The sequence below is a fragment of the Anomaloglossus baeobatrachus genome, chromosome 3 (assembly GCF_048569485.1).
Source record: "Anomaloglossus baeobatrachus isolate aAnoBae1 chromosome 3, aAnoBae1.hap1, whole genome shotgun sequence".
NCBI lineage: Eukaryota > Metazoa > Chordata > Amphibia > Anura > Aromobatidae > Anomaloglossus > Anomaloglossus baeobatrachus.
The window spans coordinates 7,457,537-7,472,999 of NC_134355.1; the positions used below are offsets into that span (position 1 = coordinate 7,457,537).

The 15,463-nt window shown below is 52.4% G+C and overlaps 3 pseudogenes; 1 reads left to right on the forward strand and 2 right to left on the reverse strand.

Annotated features, from left to right (window-relative positions):
* The first annotated feature begins 8,660 nt into the window (after positions 1-8,660).
* Positions 8,661-8,721, forward strand: LOC142297930 (U7 small nuclear RNA; annotated as a pseudogene).
* A 918-nt stretch (positions 8,722-9,639) lies between these two features.
* Positions 9,640-9,700, reverse strand: LOC142297952 (U7 small nuclear RNA; annotated as a pseudogene).
* Positions 9,701-15,110: 5,410 nt separating this feature from the next.
* LOC142297928 (U7 small nuclear RNA) lies at positions 15,111-15,171 on the reverse strand (annotated as a pseudogene).
* Between the last annotated feature and the right edge of the window lie 292 nt (positions 15,172-15,463).

Genomic DNA, 15,463 nt, shown 5'->3' on the forward strand with positions numbered 1-15,463 from the left:
AGCTGATGGAGACCCTCTGTAAGCAAGTCCAGGTGCGACATCTGGTAGCCAGCCCGTACCATCCACAGACTAATGGCTTGTGCGAGCGGTTCAATGGCACCTTAAAGCAGATGCTTAAGATGTTGGTCGACTCCCATGGGCGTGACTGGGAGCGGTATCTCCCACACCTGTTATTTGCTTACCGGGAGGTTCCACAGGCCTCAACAGGATTCTCACCGTTTGAGCTCCTGTACGGGCGACGTGTGCGGGGCCCCCTGGCTCTGGTGAAAGAGGCTTGGGAAGGGGATTTGGCCACCCCTGGAGTGTCGGTTATCGAGTATGTCATGCGCTTCCGGGACAAAATGCAGGCCTTGACGCAACTGGTACACGACAATATGGCTCAAGCCCAGGCCGATCAGAAGCGTTGGTACGACCAGAATGCTTGTGAGAGGACCTACCAAGTGGGTCAAAAGGTGTGGGTACTGGTCCCCGTACCACAGGACAAGCTTCAGGCAGCCTGGGAAGGCCCATACCTCGTGTACCAGCAGCTCAACCCTGTAACGTACCTGGTCACCCTGGACCCTGCCCGTGGAAGGCGGAAGCCCTTCCATGTGAACATGATGAAGGCACATCATGAGCGGGAGGCATGTGCGCTCCCCGTGTGCAACCTGCCCGAGGAGGGAGAAGCGGAAACCCTCTTGGATATGCTAGCCCAGGTTAGGGCAGGCGGATCCATTGAGGATGTGGAGGTTGGCCACCAGCTCTTGGAAGACCAACGGTCCCAGCTGTGGGCCACCCTCCTCCCCTTCCGGGGGTTGTTTACCAACCAGCCCGGAAGGACTGACTTGGCTGTCCATCACGTGGACACTGGGGATCATCCCCCGATCCGGCGTTCAGCATATCGGGTCTCCCTGGAGGTGCAGCAACACATGCGCCAGGAGATTGACGAGATGCTGAAGCTGGGGGTGATCCAGGCATCCAACAGCGCTTGGGCCTCGCCTGTAGTCCTCGTCCCTAAGAAGGACCGAACCACTCGGTTCTGCGTGGACTACAGGGGGCTCAATGCTGTCACGGTCGCCGATGCGTACCCAATGCCACGCATCGATGACCTGCTCGATCAGTTGGCCGGGGCTCAGTACCTGACCATCATGGATCTGAGCCGGGGATATTGGCAGATCCCCCTGACTCGCAAGGCCAGGGAACGCTCTGCCTTTATTACCCCATTTGGACTGTACGAGTCCACGGTGATGCCATTCGGGATGAGGAATGCCCCTGCCACTTTCCAGCGGATGGTCAACACCCTGCTCAAGGGACTTGAAGGGTACGCGGCCGCGTACCTGGATGACATTGCCGTCTTCAGTCCCACCTGGGAGGACCACCTAGAGCATCTAGCACAGGTGCTCAGGCGGATCCACCGGGCAGGTTTGACCATCAAGCCGGGAAAGTGTCAGCTGGCCATGAGCGAGGTCCAGTACCTCGGTCACCGGGTAGGCGGGAGAACACTGAAGCCCGAGCCTGAGAAAGTGGAGGCCATCGCATCCTGGCCCACCCCCAGGACCAAGAAGCAGGTGATGTCCTTCTTGGGGACCGCTGGGTACTATAGGAGGTTTGTTCCATGCTATAGTAGCCTGGCCAAGCCCTTGACGGACCTCACCAAGAAGAAGCTGCCCTCTGCAGTCGATTGGACAATGGACTGCGAGACAGCCTTCCGGGCCCTAAAGGACGCCCTGTCCAGCCCGCCCGTGCTACAGGCAGCCGACTTCACGCGGCCGTTTGTAGTACAGACCGACGCCAGTGACTTCGGCCTCGGTGCGGTGCTCAGCCAGGTGGACTCTGCGAGCCAAGAGCACCCAGTCTTGTACCTGAGCCGGAAGCTGTTACCGAGGGAAGTGGCCTATTCCACAATGGAGAAGGAGTGCCTGGCCATAGTGTGGGCCCTGCAGCGTCTGCAACCCTATCTATACGGGCGCCACTTCATCGTGGAGACGGACCACAATCCCCTCAGCTGGTTGCACACCGTCTCTGGGACGAATGGGCGATTGTTGCGATGGAGCCTTGCGCTCCAGCAATACAACTTCACCATTCGCCACAAAAGGGGCCGTGACCACGGTAACGCAGACGGGCTGTCCCGACAAGGAGAGGTCGCGGACGGGCGCACGGGGGAACACCGGAGTGTGCTGCCCCCTAGCGCCCTCAAAAGGGGGGAGGTGTGAGGTAAATCCGGAGATATGACGATAAATCATGATATTCAAGTATGTCAGGAAGCCCTCTCCTGGTGTCACCCCCCCTTTCCTTCACACAACTGGTTTAGCAACAAATCCCATGGCCATCTCCTGTGATATGGAGATGAGGTGGTGTGGGAACAATGGACACAGGATGACTCCCTGCCGTCACCCTGTAACAAGAGTTGTAGCTAATTAGCAAGGCTATGGAACTAGCCAGACAGAACGACTCCAGTAAAAAATGGTTCATATCTCGCAAGCCATATTTCCGATAAATATGGCAACCATAAAAATGGTGTCTCCGCATGCGGACGATGCCGGCACACCCTTTTTATGGGAGCAGGACATTGGGAAATGCCCCAGGCGTGATATCAGCCAATGGGGAACTGGCAGACAGGTCATGAGTCCCCTCGTTCTGTAGCTAAATTCATAGCTGTCACAATGAGAGCATTGGCGTCTGCCTACGACGCTCCCAGGCAAAGTTATGGCCCATATTCCATGTTGTGGATTGTCCATAACTCCAGCCAGGGGTGGAGCAGTGCTCCCTCTGAGGTCACGAAGGTAGGAGGGGACCTGGATTTGCCCAGGTTGATAACCCTACTTCGGCCATTTTCCAGTGTTCTTTCGCTGGGGGTCACGTGCAGGAAACATCTGTGGGAGTTCCTAGAAACCTGGTCTACAGCGCCCCCCTGTGGCCAGACGCACAAGGTAACTGATTGAATTGCATACCTGTTTGTAAAACATGCTTTATCTGTAACTGTACTCTGACATATGTATATTCTGTAGATTCCCTATTGTATATATTGTAGTTCTAGTGTGCTTTAGGCTGATTAAATTATATAATTAATCTTGGGCTGTTCTGTTATCTCGATCTTGAATCCCACGTCTGTGTGTTCGGCTAATAGTTACCGTAAATCGGTTGGTGGCAGCGAGTTTGTGCCAAGGATTATTGTGGGGAGGCCAGTGAGATTCGGGAAGATATTATATATTCCGCCCGCGGAGGTCGGGGGAATATATACCCTACTCTCACCGGGGACCCTTCAATAATCGGCATAAGTAGTATAGCGGCCTCCTTGCTTATTGTCGGGCAATTCCATAATTGGCCTGACTATAAGAGGGGCGCTAGAGAGCGCGTCACGTGCTCTGTCTGTCGGTCGGGAGGTATAAAGGAGGGGTGACCCCCACTTGTTACCCCCCGATTGTGACGTACTGGTAGCCAGCGCGGGGGATTTCTGAGTGACCCCCCCGGTGGTTTGTGACACCCCTTATCACCAGTGACCGCAGAGAACCCTGAATCCACCTCATCACCAGTGACCGCAGAGAACCCTGAATCCCTCTCATCACCAGTGACCGCAGAGAACCCTGAATCCCCCTCATCACCAGTGACTGCAGAGAACCCTGAATCCCTCTCATCACCAGTGACTGCAGAGAACCCTGAATCCCCCTCATCACCAGTGACCGCAGAGAACCCTGAATCCCCCTCATCACCAGTGACTGCAGAGAACCCTGAATCCCCCTCATCACCAGTGACCGCAGAGAACCCTGAATCCCCCTCATCACCAGTGACCGCAGAGAACCCTGAATCCCCTTCATCACCAGTGACCGCAGAGAACCCTGAATCCCCCTTATCACCAGTGACCGCAGAGAACCCTGAATCCACCTCATCACCAGTGACCGCAGAGAACCCTGAATCCCCCTCATCACCAGTGACTGCAGAGAACCCTGAATCCCCCTCATCACCAGTGACTGCAGAGAACCCTGAATCCTCCTCATCACCAGTGACTGCAGAGAGCCCTGAATCCACCTCATCACCAGTGACTGCAGAGAACCCTGAATCCTCCTCATCACCAGTGACCGCAGAGAACCCTGAATCCACCTCATCACCAGTGACTGCAGAGAACCCTGAATCCCCCTCATCACCAGTGACCGCAGAGAACCCTGAATCCACCTCATCACCAGTGACTGCAGAGAACCCTGAATCCCCCTCATCACCAGTGACTGCAGAGAACCCTGAATCCCCCTCATCACCAGTGACCGCAGAGAACCCTGAATCCCCCTCATCACCAGTGACCGCAGAGAACCCTGAATCCCCCTCATCACCAGTGACCGCAGAGAACCCTGAATCCCCCTTATCACCAGTGACCGCAGAGAACCCTGAATCCCCCTCATCACCAGTGACCGCAGAGAACCCTGAATCCCCCTCATCACCAGTGACTGCAGAGAACCCTGAATCCTCCTCATCACCAGTGACCGCAGAGAACCCTGAATCCCCCTCATCACCAGTGACCGCAGAGAACCCTGAATCCCCCTCATCACCAGTGACTGCAGAGAACCCTGAATCCCCCTCATCACCAGTGACTGCAGAGAACCCTGAATCCCTCTCATCACCAGTGACCGCAGAGAACCCTGAATCCCTCTCATCACCAGTGACCGCAGAGAACCCTGAATCCCCCTCATCACCAGTGACTGCAGAGAACCCTGAATCCCCCTTATCACCAGTGACCGCAGAGAACCCTGAATCCCTCTCATCACCAGTGACCGCAGAGAACCCTGAATCCCCCTCATCACCAGTGACTGCAGAGAACCCTGAATCCCCCTCATCACCAGTGACCGCAGAGAACCCTGAATCCCTCTCATCACCAGTGACCGCAGAGAACCCTGAATCCCTCTCATCACCAGTGACCGCAGAGAACCCTGAATCCCCCTCATCACCAGTGACTGCAGAGAACCCTGAATCCCCCTTATCACCAGTGACCGCAGAGAACCCTGAATCCACCTCATCACCAGTGACTGCAGAGAACCCTGAATCCCTCTCATCACCAGTGACCGCAGAGAACCCTGAATCCCCCTCATCACCAGTGACTGCAGAGAACCCTGAATCCCCCTCACCACCAGTGACCGCAGAGAACTCTGAATCCCTCTCATCACCAGTGACCGCAGAGAACCCTGAATTCTCCTCATCACCAGTGACTGCAGAGAACCCTGAATCCCTCTCATCACCAGTGACTGCAAAGAACCCTGAATCCACCTCTTCACCAGTGACCGCAGAGAACCCTGAATCCCCCTCATCACCAGTGACTGCAGAGAACCCTGAATCCGTGTGTTATGCGGGGGACCCGGGGAAGCGTGCCAAGATGGTATAGAGACAGCTTCCGCCGGTCAAGGTCCACTGTGCGGTGTAGGGGACCGCTTCTACGGTTAAAGAGTAAGCGGGTTGCTGCTGACGATCGTCTGTTATGTCACAGGCGATCTGCATACACCGGCTCGCCCTAACCCGTGAGGGTTGTATGGAACGGGGCTCACAGCTCGGTGTACTTGCTGCATGAAGAAGCACAGCGGTGCCCATGTGCGTGTGCTGTAACAACAAGGAGAGTCCGAAGGAACTCACCGAGGGTAGGAACACGGCGCACCAACAGGGCACTGCCTGGGCAGTAAGGGCAAAGCCCAGAAGTAGACAAAATGCCTGGACAGTGGCGTAGCAGCTCGCTGCCAGACATCTAACAATAGAGAACGGTCGCGCACCGCCATATTGGCAAGCAGAGCTTTTAAGGAGGCGCAGCTCCATCCAAAGGCGGGCGCGAGGCGGTGACGACGGACTAGGCCCAATCAGGGTCCATGATGTCCCAGCCCGGCCAGTCAGGGTTCACCACGTCATCAGCCTCACTGATGTCAAAGCAATCGGCTTGCGGCGCATCATCAAGCCGTGTGACGTCAGTGGGCGAATCGAAACATTCCACGTGATGCACATGCGCATCTTCCCGCCTCTGGGACATAGAAGCGGGATTCGCGGTTTCACAATGTGCAGGGATAACAGAACTCTTGCTCCTTCCCTGAGCCGCTATCCTCTGTACATTGCGTAGTCTCTTAGACATACGGCGCTGCTGAGCAGGAGGGCTCGTGGCAGGCAAGGAATGGGAGACCACATTATTCCTTGCAACAGGGGAGCCACGAGGTGTAACACCGCGTCACCACCTCTTGTTGGTAAATGTGAGATAAAGAATAGAAGACAACTCCATGTGACACTGTCACAGATGTTTCATGCTGGACAGACAGTCCTGTGGTGTCCGGCTGTAGACAGTCATAGTGTTTGGCTCCACAAGCTGCTCCCTGACCTTCTCTTTTCTACATGTGTTAATCTTTTCCCTTTAGGACCCTGTGGATTTCCTCACCTTTCATCTGTTAATCATCAGCACTTCCCTTGGTGTCCTTAAAGGGAACCTGTCAGGTGCAATATGCAGCCAGGTCCACGAGCAGCTCTGGGTGTATATTGCTAATCCCTGCCTAACCGTCCCTGTATACACTAGCATAGATAAAGGGATCTATACAGAAAGTATTTCTAAAGATCTTTTATCGTATGCTAATGAGCGCAGGGACTAGTCTCAAGGGCGTTGCTTCTGTTTCTAGTCGGGCCTATTAGTATGTTAGTACACCCCTGTGGGCCCCTATGGGCATGCTAACATGCTAATGAATGTGAAGCGTCACAGGATCACCTCACCTCTCCGCTGCCATCGCTGGATTTTGGGTCAGTGCAAATGACCCCGGAGGTTCAGTCATTCGCACTATACAGTCATGGCCAAAAGTTTTAAGAATGCTACAAATATTAATTTTTACAAAGTCTTCTGCTTCAGTTTTTCTAATGGCAATTTGCATATACTCCAGAATGTCATAAAGAGGGATCAGCTTAACAGCAATTACTTGCAAAGTCAATACTGGCTAAGAAAATGAACTTTATCCCCCAAAACACATTTCAACATCATTGCATTCCTGCCTTAAAAGGAGCAGCTAACATTGTTTTAGTGATTGTTCCAGTAACACAGGTGTGGGTGTTGATGAGGACAGGGCTGGCGATCAATCAGTCATGATTAAGTAAGAATGACACCACTGGAGAGTTTAAAAGGAGGCTGGTGCTTGGTATCATTGTTACTCTTCAGTTAACCATGGTTATCTCTAAAATAACACGTGCAGCCATCATTGCTCTGCACAAAAATGGCCTAACAGGGAAGAGTATCGCAGCTACAAAGATTGCACCTCAGTCATCAATCTATCGCATCATCAAGAACTTCAAGGAGAGAGCTTCCATTGTTGCCAAAAAAGCTCCCGGGCGCCCAAGAAGGACCAGCAAACGCCAGGACCGTATCTTAAACCTGTTTCAGCTGCGGGATGGGACTAGCAGCAGTGGCGAGCTAGCGCAGCAATGGCAGCAGGCTGGTGTGAGTGCACGCACTGTGAGGCGGAGACTGCTGGAGCAAGGCCTGGTTTCAAGGAGGGCAGCGAAGAAGCCACTTCTCTCCAGAAAAAACATCAGGGACCGACTGATATTCTGCAGAAGGTGCAGGGAGTGACTGCTGAGGACTGGGGGAAAGGCATTTTCTCAGATGAATCCCCTTTTCGATTGTTTGGGACATCTGGAAACAGCTTATTAGGAGAAGAGGTGACGCTACCACCAGTCTTGTCTCATGCCAACTGTTAAGCATCCGGAAACCATTCATGTGTGGGGTTGCTTCTCAGCCAAGGGAATCGCACCACTCACAGTCTGGCCTAAAAACACCGCCATGAATAAAGAATGGCACCAGAATGTCCTCCAAGAGCAACTTCTCCCAACCGTCCAAGAGCAGTTTGGCGCCCAACAATGCCTTTTCCAGCATGATGGAGCACCTTGCCATAAAGCAAAGGGGATCACTAAATGGCTCATGGAACAAAACAGAGATTTTGGGTCCATGGCCTGGAAACTCCCCAGATCTTAACCCCATTGAGAACTTGTGGGCAATCATCAAGAGACGGGTGGACAACCAAAAAACAACAAATTCTGGCAAAATGCAAGCATTGCTTATGCAAGAATGGACAGCGATCAGTCAGGATTTGCTCCAGAAGATGATTGAGAGCATGCCCGGGAGAATTGCAGAGGTCCTGAAGAAGAAGAAGGGGCAACACTGCAAATATTCACTTGCTGCATTAACTCATTCTAACTGTCAATAGAACCTTCTGGTCTCATAATATGATTGCAATTATATTTCTGTATGTGATGTAAACATCAGACAACACAATTAAAAACCAGAGGGAACAGATCATGTGAAAATAGCATTGTGGGGTCATTCTCACAACTTTTGGCCATGACTGTACAGTTTGAAGCTGAGACGCGTACACCCGGCTTCATAGTGCGCATGACCCACCTCTGGGGGAGGATCCTTGTAGGAAGGAGGCGTGGTTTCCAGAAGGGGTGGAGCTATGCAGATTTCGCTCTGGTGGTCTCTTGGTGGATTCCTGTCGCCTCTTCCTGACTTGATCTCTCCGGATCATTATATATGGAGGATCTGCTGATGATTATACAGCTGTGATCTGTGATCTGGAGGGATCTTTCTATTCTGTGATGATTTCTCAGATGATGGATCTGTGCGGTGTCGTCTCCATGATATTGATGGTGATGGGGGAGGGGAGGTCGGGGAAACGCTCCATGTGACCCAGATTTACAGCTCTTTTATTATTTGTTTAACTGCTTTTTGGCAAATGCTGAAAAGTCCAAATGTCTGTGAAGAATAGAAACGTTATTCCTGAGGCTGATGATCCCCAGCGTGATCCCTATGATTACAGCACAACATAGGGATCTGCTAAGGGAATCATCTAAGGTAAATGAGACATTTGCATAGCTCCGCCTCCTTATGGGAAAAGGGCGAGTGAAGACCCTCTCCGAAAGCTTCACAGGTCCTGGAAGAATCAATGGTATCATCTAACATCCAAGTGTGACCCAAGAATGGCGATCACCGGCCGGAGGCAGCAGAAACCGGAGGATTTATTACTGCAGTGAATTATTCCTGGAAGAGATGGAAGCGTCTCACACAACGGGATCTATAACAAGATCCACTGCCTTCAGATTCCTCAGCATCTAAGCCTCTGTGACCGGGATCTTCTCAAACAGGAGATCCCAGAGGTCACCTACTTCCTCCAAGGATCCTTATCCACAAGCCCCGGAGCCTCAGGGGAGGAAAATTGTCTCCTTTATTGTCAAGGAGGTGGATGGAAGCGTCTCACGATGGAGAAGATCCTCCTGCACCAAGGATCCATCTCGGCCTCCATAACTAGGTGTGAGAAGATCCCGGTCACAGAGGATCAGATACTGAGGAGATCTGGAGACGCCTCGGTGCAGCCGGATCTTCTTACAGAACCTGTTGTGTGACTCGTGAGACGTCTCCATCCATTACCATAAGACCCCAGCGATGATGATGAGGAGACCCCGGGATGAAGCGTTACTCGCCATTCTTCTCTTATGTAGAGTCCAGCAAATCTCCGGCTCCAGGAAAATGTGTAACTATAAAAGCTCCTCGCGAGATTGTTACTTCTCATCACAGATATTGTATAACGATAGATCACAGAAGATCCCACTATGAGATTCGTGATCAATGAGATCAACCTAAGAAATAACTTTTCTATTCTTCACAGACATTTGGGCTTTTCAGCATTTACCAAAAAGCAGATAAACAAATAATAAAAGAGCTGTAAACCTGGGTCACATGGAGCGTTTCCCCGACCTCCCCTCCCCCATCACCATCAATATCATGGAGACGACACCGCACAGATCCATCATCTGAGAAATCATCACAGAATAGAAAGATCCCTCCAGATCACAGATCACAGCTGTATAATAATCAGCAGATCCTCCATATATAATGATCCGGAGAGATCAAGTCAGGTGGAGGTGTAAGGGGTAGTCGGACCCCTGGTAGTGAAGGAGCGGTTTTTCCCCCCTGAAGACGCCACAGTAGTATGGTGGCAAATTGTAAATGTTGATGGTAAAATGTTACCTGTCATACACTGTTTCCCCACTAGGTGCCAGTGTAGAGCAGTGGTTCCCCTGGTAACAGTGGCAGGGAAGGAAGGGGCAGGGCAGCCTAGGTGGGGAAGGAAGGGTTCTGAATGCAGAGTCCAGTGTGCAGTGAGATGTGAGGGGCGAGCAAGCTCGGTCTGAGGTGACGGGGCAGAGTGTGGGAGTGAGACGAGGCAGTCAGCCTGAGTGAGTACTCTTGGCTAGAAAGCAGAGGAAACCCATGAGAAACGGTGGAAGAGTTGGGACTAGTCCGGAGCCGGTGGTGTGTACTAGAGTGGAGTGCAGCTATCAGGGGGATAACAAGTGGCCCCTGCAGGCGAAGGTTAGTGCCCTGACAAAGAAGTGGAGAGGTGAGAACTTATCCAGAGCCGGTAGTGTGTGCTGGATCTGCCCTACAGTAAATCCGGGTTAGAGCGCAGCTACTAGGGGGTTAACGTATGTCCCCTGCAGGCAAAGGAAAGTGCCCGTAGAGAAAAAGAAACCGTTTTTGTAGAAAAGGACCTGTAACTTGTAACGTACTAAAGTAAACCTGCTGCAAACAGAAAGATGGAAGCTTTGTTTAATAAATCGGTGTTTGGTTTACCCGCTGCCTGCAATTGTCTCTTTCCTGAAAGTGAAGAAGGAGCTGGAGAGCACAGAAAGAACGCTGTCATGAATGGGCCCCATGCATCCACACTCTGCCCCAACAACACACCTGTTTTGCAAGTAACGGCCGGACTGGGGTTCAGCCTGTGGCCCACAAGGCGAGGGAACCCGACTACACCCCCTGAGGCGCCCCCTGCCCCCGTTACAGAGGCGACAGGAATCCACCAAGTGACCACCAGAGGGGAATCTGCATAGCTCCACCCCCTTGTGGAAACCACGCCTCCTTCACTCAAGGCTCCTTCCACCTCCACAATCATAAGAACAAGCCCTGGAACCTCAGGGGAGGAAGATTGCTGCCTTCAATCCCAAGGAGGTGGTATACATCACAGTAGGGGTTGGGGCATATATACATCACAGGAGGAGTTGGGGCATATATACATCACAGGAGGAGTTGGGGCATATATACATCACAGAAGGGACGGGGGGGCATATATACATCACAAGAGGGACTAGGGACATATACACATCACAGTAGGGGATGGAGACATATACACATCACAGGAGTGGGGCTTGGAAATCACTGGGGGGCACAGACAGTACTGCCAGGCATGGACAGCACTGGCAGCAGCACGGACAACACTAGAGGGGCACGCACAGCTCTGGGGGAAATGGACAGGACTAAAGGGGCACAGACATCACGAAGGGGGCACAGACAGCACTGGTGGGAATTCACAGTACTAGGGGGGGTACACAGCACTGGGTGGAGGGCTCACAGCAGCAGGAGGCTTACAGTAGTGGAGGCAGGAGGTTCACTTCACTGCGGGAGGCAGGAGGCTCACAGCAGTGGGAGGCATCTACAAAGGGGAGACCGGAAAACCTGATGCTTCCTCTTCTTCTGTGGTACAGGAGCGCAGCGCATCTCACGCTTACCCCAACCACAAAGTACGGCCTCACCAGGCTGGCACAGGTCACCAGGCTGAGAACCTAATGGTATGTGCCTCACACATGGTGATTTAAAGGGCCAGGCGCTGACTAGACCGCAACTGCTGCCCGAGTACTGCGGTCCCAAGAATGTGCTCAGGGGACGCATAAAAAGTCATCGGGGGCCGCATACGGCCCACAGGCCAGAGGTTCCCACCCCTGCACTAAGTGAATCACTAAAGAAAATGGGGAATTTGCATAGCTCCACCTCCTTATGGGAAAAGGGCGAGTGAAGATCCTCTCCGAAAGCTTCACAGGTCCTGGAAGAATCAATGGTATCATCTAACAACCGAGTGTGACCCAAGAATGGCGATCACCGGCCGGAGGCAGCAGAGACCGGAGGATTTATTACTGCAGTGAATTATTCCTGGAAGAGATGGAAGCGTCTCACACAACGGGATCTGTAAGAAGATCCACTGCCTTCAGATCCCTTAGGATCTAAGCCTCTGTGACCGGGATCTTCTCACACAGGAGATCCCAGAGGTCACCTACTTCCTCCAAGGATCCTTATCCACAAGCCCCGGAGCCTCAGGGGAGGAAAACTGTCTCCTTTATTCTCAAGGAGGTGGATGGAAGCGTCTCACGATGGAGAAGATCCTCCTGCACCAAGGATCCATCTCGGCCTCCATAACTAGGTGTGAGAAGATTCCGGTCACAGAGGCTCAGATACTGAGGAGATCTGGAGACGCCTCGGTGCAGTCGGATCTTCTTACAGAACCTGTTGTGTGACTCGTGAGACGTCTCCATCCATTACCATAAGACCCCAGCGATGATGATGAGGAGACCCCGGGATGAAGCGTTACTCGCCATTCTTCTCTTATGTAGAGTCCAGCAAATCTCCGGCTCCAGGAAAATGTGTGACTATAAAAGCTCCTCACGAGATTGTTACTTCTCATCACAGAGATTATATAACGATAGATCACAGAAGATCCCACTATGAGATTCGTGATCAATGAGATCAACCTAAGGAAGAACTTTTCTATTCTTCACAGACATTTGGGCTTTTCAGCATTTACCAAAAAGCAGATAAACAAATAGTAAAAAAAAAAGCTATAAACCTGGGTCACATGGAGCGTTTCCCCGACCTCCCCTCCCCCATCACCATCAATATCATGGAGACGACACCGCACAGATCCATCATCTGAGAAATCATCACAGAATAGAAAGATCCCTCCAGATCACAGATCACAGCTGTATAATAATCAGCAGATCCTCCATATATAATGATCCCGGAGAGATCAAGTCAGATGGAGGCGACAGGAATCTACCAAGTGACCACCAGAGGGAATCTGCATAGCTCCACCCCCTTGTGGAAACCACACCTCCTTCCTCCAAGGCTCCTCCCACCTCCACAATCAGAAGCACAAGCCCTGGAGCCGCAGCCGGCTGTGTTCGGGTTCCCCCGCCCGGCTGGTGGTCTCTGTCTTTCTCCTGCACCTGTTTAGAATGGTGGACTACCTGCGCTTGCAAGTTCAACAGTCCGCTCCCGGCTAATTGTCGCCTAAGGAGCCCTTTGCCCGCAGACGCTTGCCCGTGGGATCTCTGAGCCGTGGCGGTGGCCTCTTATCCCCCTCGGTGGGCTGTTGCTTTCAATCAGGACTTTGGGTGGGACAGAATCTCTAGTCCTGGCCGCAATCAGTTAATTAACCAGTTCCAGTCGCTTCTGGACCTAGCTTCAGGGTCTGAGTACCCCCCTGTGTGCTCCGGTTTCCGAGTCGGTTCCCCGGGTCAGTATTGGCGGGCTACAACCCTGTCCCGGTCCACAACGGTTCCACCGAGCCGTCTTCCCAGCTCCTGCAGACGGAGACCGCCATCTGCCTCCTAGCCAAAGGCACCATGGCCCCTACCCTGGCACCTGTCAGTTTGTCCTCAGGCCCAGACACAGGCCTGACCTCCACTCCAACTGAACTGAACAGACTTTTCCCCGCCCCGGGCTGTGTAAAACTCCTCGGTGGGCGTCTTCCAACCGCCTGGTTCCGCCCCCTGGTGTGTCTATCAAGCCCTTAGGGGGTGACTAGGGTTTTAATGGTTGGCTGTGTGCTACCTGTGAGGGACAGGTGCAGTGCAGGGGCCTATTTGCGTCACACACAAAACACACAACTGACACGCAGGTGAAACAACCATGACAGTGTCACATGGAGTTGTCTTCTATTCATTATCTCACATTTACCGAAAAAAAGGAGGTGAGGTGGATTCAGGGTTCTCTGCAGTCACTGGTGATGAGGTGGATTCAGGGTTCTCTGCAGTCACTGGTGATGAGGGGGATTCAGGGTTCTCTGCGGTCACTGGTGATGAGAGGGATTCAGGGTTCTCTGCAGTCACTGGTGATGAGGTGGATTCAGGGTTCTCTGCGGTCACTGGTGATGAGGGGGATTCAGGGTTCTCTGCAGTCACTGGTGATGAGGTGGATTCAGGGTTCTCTGCGGTCACTGGTGATGAGGAGGATTCAGGGTTCTCTGCGGTCACTGGTGATGAGGGGGGTTCAGGGTTCTCTGCAGTCACTGGTGATGAGGGGGATTCAGGGTTCTCTGCAGTCACTGGTGATGAGGGTGATTCCGGGTTCTCTGCGGTCACTGGTGATGAGGAGGATTCAGGGTTCTCTGCGGTCACTGGTGATGAGGAGGATTCAGGGTTCTCTGCAGTCACTGGTGATGAGGTGGATTCAGGGTTCTCTGCAGTCACTGGTGATGAGAGGGATTCAGGGTTCTCTGCAGTCCCTGGTGATGAGGAGGATTCAGGGTTCTCTGCGGTCACTGGTGATGAGGGGGATTCAGGGTTCTCTGCGGTCACTGGTGATGAGGGGGATTCAGGGTTCTCTGCGGTCACTGGTGATGAGGGGGATTCAGGGTTCTCTGCGGTCACTGGTGATGGGTCAATTACCACTATACGGCACAAATAGCCGCTGTCTTCTGTGATCTCCTCCAGGATCAGATGTGACATCACTGAGAAGATTCAGTGTTAATTGCTGAGGAAATGAGACATGGAGGATCCTTGGTGCAGGAGGATCTTCTCCATCGTGAGACGCTTCCATCCACCTCCTTGACAATAAGGGAGACAATTTTCCTCCCCTGAGGCTCCGGGGCTTGTGGATAAGGATCCTTGGAGGAAGTAGGTGACCTCTGGGATCTCCTGTTTGAGAAGATCCCGGTCACAGAGGCTTAGATCCTGAGGAATCTGAAGGCAGTGGATCTTCTTACAGATCCCGTTGTGTGAGACGCTTCCATCTCTTCCAGGAATAATTCACTGCAGTAATAAATCCTCCGGTCTCTGCTCCCTCCGGCCGGTGATCGCCATTCTTGGGTCACACTTGGTTGTTAGTTGATACCATTGATTCTTCCAGGACCTGTGAAGCTTTCGGAGAGGATCTTCACCCGCCCTTTTCCCATAAGGAGGCGGAGCTATGCAAATTCCCCATTTCAGCTTCACAAATGGATCCCTTTGTTGTGCCACAGTCACTTGGATCACACTGGTGATCTTCAGTCTCAACCACAATAATAAATATTTTTTCTATTCTTCACAGACATTTGGGCTTTTCAGCATTTGCCAAAAAGCAGCTAAACAAATAGTAAAAGAGCTATAAACCTGGGTCACATGGAGCGTTTCCCCGACCTCCCCTCCCCCATCACCATCAATATCATGGAGACGACACCGCACAGATCCATCATCTGAGAAATCATCACAGAATAGAAAGATCCCTCCAGATCACAGATCACAGCTGTATAATAGGGGTCGGTACCGCAAGACTGGCGCATAGCAAATGTGGTGCCAATATTCAAAAAGGGGACAAAAACTGAGCCGGGAAATTATAGGCCGGTAAGTTTAACCTCTACGGTTGGTAAAATCCTTGAGGGTTTCTTGAGAGATGCTATACTGGAGT